We start from the raw sequence: 6,000 nt of genomic DNA, 5'->3' as shown, positions 1-6,000 counted from the left end.
TATGGAGAAGGGTGGACATTGATGACTCTTCGTTGAAAAGTGATTCAAGCAAGTCAAACTGAATTGGAATATTTAGGAATATCTTAACCAATCATTTTTCCCACAGTTTTATTGAGAAATAAAGTATGCACAATAAAATTCACTGATTTTAATTGGGTAGTTTAATGAGGTTGGGTATTTATGAATAGCGATGTATCTACCACCACAGTTAAGATTAGAGAACATTTCCAACAATTAAAATTTCTCTGTGGCCCTTTCCAGTCAATGCCTTCATCTCACCTCCAATTCTAGACAGCTATCAATTTGCTTTCAGTCACTATGATTTGCCTTTTCCAGAATTTAATATGATGGAATCATATAGCATACAGTCTTTTGTGTTTGACGTGCTTTCATTTGTGTTGGGTAACTACCTAAATTGTTGTGTTATATGGTAACTATATGTTGAACTTTATAAGTCACATCCAAATTGTTTTTTATATGGTGGGAAGTAGGAATCATAGTTAACTTTTAAAATAAGGATTTATAATTATCCCACTAATATTTATTAAAGAGACTATCCTTTCCCCCATTGAATACCTTTGTACTTTTATTGAAATGTGTGGGTTTACTTTTGGGCTCTCTTTTCTGTTCCATTGATCTATACATATTTTTTTTTCAGTACTATATTGTCGGGATCACTGTGGTCTTAATATCAGGTATTGTGAGTCCTCCAACATTGCTGTTCTTTCTCAAAATTGTTTTGGCTACTGTAGTTTCCTTGTCATTTCATACAAGTTTTATAATCAGTTTGTCAATTTCTACAAAAATCCAGCTGGAATGTTGATGAGAGAGAATTGGTATTTTTCACAATATTGAGTCTCCTACTTAATAAACTTGGAATCTCTTTACATATATTTGGTCTTTGGTATCTTTCATCAGCGTTTTGCAGTTTTCAGCTTATAGATTTTTCATATATTTTGGTAGATTTATTCTTAAGCATTTCACATTCTTTTGGTGCTATTGTAAATAGTACTGCATTTCAGAATTCAATTTCCAATTGTTCATTGCTAGTATTTAGAACTGCATCTAGTTTTTGTGTACTGGACTTGTATCTTGCAACTTTGCTAATATCTCTAAATATTTCCGTGGACCTTTGGGGGTAGATTCTTTGGGGTTTTTCAAATAGACAATCATGTGATCTGTGAATAGAGACACTTTTATTTCCTCCCTTCCCAGATTGATAAATTAATTTACCTTATTGCATAGGAGGGAACTTCAGTTCTCCAGTATGATTATGAATAAGAGTGGTAAAAATGGAAGTTCTTGTCTTGTTCCTCATATTATGGGGAAAGCATTTATTTTTTTATCATTAAATATGAGGTTAGATGCAGATTTTTTTTTTTGAGATGCTCTTTATCAGGTTGAAGACGTTCCTTTCTCCTCCCAGTATGGTGAGAATCCAATGTTTAATCTCTACATATTAGGCATTATTATTAGTAGGCATTTTTAGAGACATTATTTATTTAGACTGACATGCCTGTTTACCATTTTATATGCTTACTATTTCTTCTGGCATCTCAAAGTGTTCTTATGGTATGATTTTCTTTCTTCCTGAGTACATCTTGTAGAAGTTCCCTTAGTATGTGTATGTGGGTGGTGAGTCTCTTAAGTGTTATTTATCTGAAGATATCTTTATTATACTCTCACTCTTGCAATATAGTAGTAGTGAGTGCATGGTTCTAGACTGAAATTTTCTTTGATCCCTTTGAGGATACAATAAAATCCCCTCAGAATATGGAAACAATATGGCAATATTAGGGAAGATGAAAATGTGGAACTATATACAAAGAAGAGTGGGATTATTGTGGAAATTAAAGAAAGGAGTCACCTGAGTCTGTCTAGCTGGCTGGCTAGAAGTTTTAGTGTTCTGGCTCTATAATTAAAATCTTTGCTCATCCTGATTGTGGTTTTGCACCACTTGGTGGTGGCGGTCTGAATCAAAATAAACACCAGTGATGCCAATTCTGGATCCTGTCTCACTGACTAGAGCTTCCAGGACAGTGACAGCATTTATAGTAATTTATAGTAATCTTCTATATAGCTGGGGCCCATTTAATCATTCTAATCAAAGGAGGGTAGATTGGAAGAATACTGGCAATAAAGGACTCAGCCTCTGCTTCTCTGTGTCCTGAGATTGGGTGCTTAGTTTTTCTCACACAGCTTTTATGTCCCCTTTCTTCATCACTCCACACCCTCTATCTCTTCCACTCAGAAAATAAAGGTTTCTCCCACCCAGTTTGAAAATGGGGGCTAGAGAGAAGGTAGCCAATCATTAATGATTAATTGGTGATTAGTCATCCATTATTCTTGATCCAAATTCTCACTATAATGGAGCTTACTATCCTGGGATTTCACTCATCATTTTACTGTCTTCTGGCTTCCATTGTTGCTATTAAAACATCTGCTTTCAGTCTAATTCCTTCTTTGTAGGTTGTCTTTTTTCTCTCTGGCTATTTTAAAGATACTTGAAAAAAAACTTTTGGGTTGTATAACAGGTCTAAGAATAGATTTTTAACTTTATCCTCCTGTGTTTCTTGAATCTATACATTCATGTCTTTCCTAAATTCTCAAAAATTCTAAGCAATTAACTTTTGTAATGTTGCTTCTCGATATTTAAAATCTGTCCTTGGAATCTGATTATGTACGTGTCAGATCTTCTCAGTCTGACTCCTATGATTAACATTTCTTTTATATTTACCATGTCCTTGTCATTCTCTGTTCATTCTGGATAGTTCTCCTAGATATTTTATGGTTAACAAATTATTTGTGTATAATCTGGCATTCGACCTATCCACTGAGTGTTTTCATTTCAACAAAAAGGCGTTTAATGTCTAAAAGTGTCATACAATTATTTGTCACATCTGCTTGATGATTCCTGAGAGTCCTTTGTTGCTTCATCATCACTATAATTCTATCCCTTATTTCTTTAAATATATTCTAAATAAATATTCTACATTTCACAACTGATAAAAATTTTTATATCTGAGTTTATTGGGGATTATAAATATTTATTATTTCTTTTGATTTCTCCCTCATGGTGACTTGCTTGCTTCCTTTATGCCTGGTTATTTTTGATGGTGCACTCACATTTTGTTGATCTTAATCCAGGAATCCGGTGGGCTTAATTAGGGATATTTTTCCTCTGAAAAGGCTTTGTATTTGATTCTGTTGGGAGCCTAGGTACATTATCAATTTGGAGCTATTTTAGTCTTTATCAGTTAGTTCAGTAGCTTAGAAGAAGGGTCTCAGGTTCAGATCTTCCATATTACTGATGATCTCAACCTTGCTTTCTGAGCACAGTCCTTTTATGGGCATTTTCTCAGGTTAACCCATTTTATTTTTTAAAAACTTTTTCTAAAAAGTTTATTTCTTTGTTTGCTTTGAGAGGTGGGGCAGAGAGAGAGAGAGAGAGAGAGAGAGAGAGAGAATCCCAAGCAGGCTCTGCAGTGTCAGCACAGAGCCCAATGCAAGACTTGAACCCATGAACCATGAAATCATGACCTGAGCCAAAGTCAGACATTTAACCAACTGAGCCACCCAGACACCCCAGCTCATTTTATTTTTTTAATTGCCTATTCACAAGAATCCATTTTGTTCATTTGGGAGGGCAGAGAGCTGGAGTGGCAGATGTCAGCAGGACACAGAAGTTTTCCTTACCTCTGCAAATTAAGCAATGCGTATATGCTTGTTTAACAGAATCTGGTTGTTGTACAAGAAGAGAATCTAGCTCACAATTCTGTTAAAGAAGACTCTTTTAGCTTATTTTTTAAAAAATAGACTTTATTTTTTAGAACAGATTTAGGCTTGCAGAAAAATTGAGAATATAGTACAGAGAGTTTCCATATACCCTGCACCCAGTTTATTCTATCATTAACATCTTCTACCAGTATAGTACATTTATTAAAGCTAATGAACCATTCTTGATACATCATTATTAACTAAGGTCTATAGTTTATTCAGATTTCTTTGTCTTTTAACATAATAGATTTTTCTGTCCCAATATTCTATACAGAATACCACATTATGTTTCATTGTCATGTCTCCGTAGGCTTTTTGTGGTTGTGACAGTTTCTCAAACTTACCTTGTTTTGGAAGATTTTGACAGTTTTGATAAGTACTGATCAGGTATTTTGTAGGATGCTCCTCAGCTGGAATATTTTTTATTGTGGTAAAATATATATAACATAAAATATACCATTTTAACTATTTTTAAGTCTAAAATTTGGTGGCATTATGTATATTCACAATGTTGTGCAATGATCGATATTAGCTACATCCAGAATTTTTTCATCATCCCAAACAGAAACTCTCTAATTAAAAAGTAGCTACCCAGTCCCTCTCTCCCTCTCTAGTCTATATTCTGTCTCTGAATTTGCCCATTCTAGGCACCTTGTATAAATAGAGTCATGTAATATTTGTCCTTCTGTGTCCAGTTTTTATCACTTAACATGTTTTCAAAGTCATCCATGTTATAGCATGGATCCAAATTTCATTATGTATAAATATATATACACATATATACACATATATATGTGTGTGTATACCGCCTTTTGTTTATCAATTTTGTTTATTAGCTGCAAGAGTTTTTTCAGTAATTCTTTGAAATTTTCTTCATAGACACTTATATCATGTCTGAACAAAGACATTTTATTTATTCCTTCCCAATGTATACCTTTTAGTTCCTTTTCTTGTCTTATTATCAGCTAGGACTTCAGGTATGATATTAAATAAGAATGGTGAGAGAGGACATTTTTGTCTTGTTCCAGGCCCTAGGGGGAAGTATTCATTTTTTTTCTTTTTTCCTTATTTATTTATTTTTTTAATGTTTATTTATTTTGAGAATGAGACAGAGAGACAGAGTGCAAGTCGGGGAGGGGCAGAAAGAGAGGGAGACACAGAATCTGAAGCAGGCTCCAGGCTCTGAGCTGTCCGCACAGAGCCCTATGCGGGGCTCGAACTCATACCAGTGAGATCATGACCTGAGCCAAAGTCACACTCAACCGACTGAGTCACCCAGGTGCCCCTCTAGGGGGAACTATTCAGCTTCTCACCATTAAGTATGATGAAAGCTGTGGGTTTTTTGTAGATGTTCTTTATCAAGTTGCGGATGTTCTGCTCTGAGAATTTTAGCCAAGAAATTTTCTACCATAAAAGTTGTTGGATTTTCTAAAAGCTTTTGCCACATCAATATTTATGATCATGTGTTTTTTCTTCTTTATATGCTAAATTACATTGATTGTAGAATGTTTTAACTATTTTTGTATACCTGGAATAAATCTCCCATTTGGTTGTGTGTATAATTCTTTTTGTACATTGTTGGATTCTATTTGCTAATATTTGTTGAAGATTTTTGTGTTAATGTTCGTGAGAGATTCCAGTCCATTGTTTTCTCTTCTTATAATGTGTTTAACTGCTTTTCAGTATTAGGGACTAATAGAATGATTAGAAGTGTTCGCTCTGTTTCTACTTTCTAGAAGACATTGTGGAGAATTGGTACCATTTCTTCTTTAAATATTTGGTAGAATTCATCAATGAAACTATCTCAGCCTAGTGCTTTCTTTCTCAGAGGGTTAGTGACTCAGTCCTTGACTATGCAAATTATACATTTCTCCTTGTCTGAGTTTTGGTCATTTGCATCTTTCAAGGAATTGGTCCATTTCATCTAATTTATCAAATGTGTGAATATAGAGTTGTTTATAGTATTCTCTTATTATTCTTTTAATGTTTATGAGATAACTAATGATGATCCCATTTCCATTTCTGACCCTGGTATTATATCATTTATATTTTTAATTTTTCTGTGGATTATGGTGTTTTGACATCTTAAAAAACCTTTCTGCCTGGGGAAAGACTGTCTCTCCGGGGGTTAAGCCAATTCTCAGAGATAGCAAAGGACTCAGCCAGGAGCATGCCTTTGGTATGCAAATTAACCAATCCAGAGTCATATCTCTTTTACCTGTC

Source organism: Panthera leo, chromosome B3, assembly GCF_018350215.1.
Source record: "Panthera leo isolate Ple1 chromosome B3, P.leo_Ple1_pat1.1, whole genome shotgun sequence".
NCBI lineage: Eukaryota > Metazoa > Chordata > Mammalia > Carnivora > Felidae > Panthera > Panthera leo.
The sequence above is the reverse complement of the archived record's forward strand: the minus strand, read 5'-3'. Positions refer to the sequence as shown.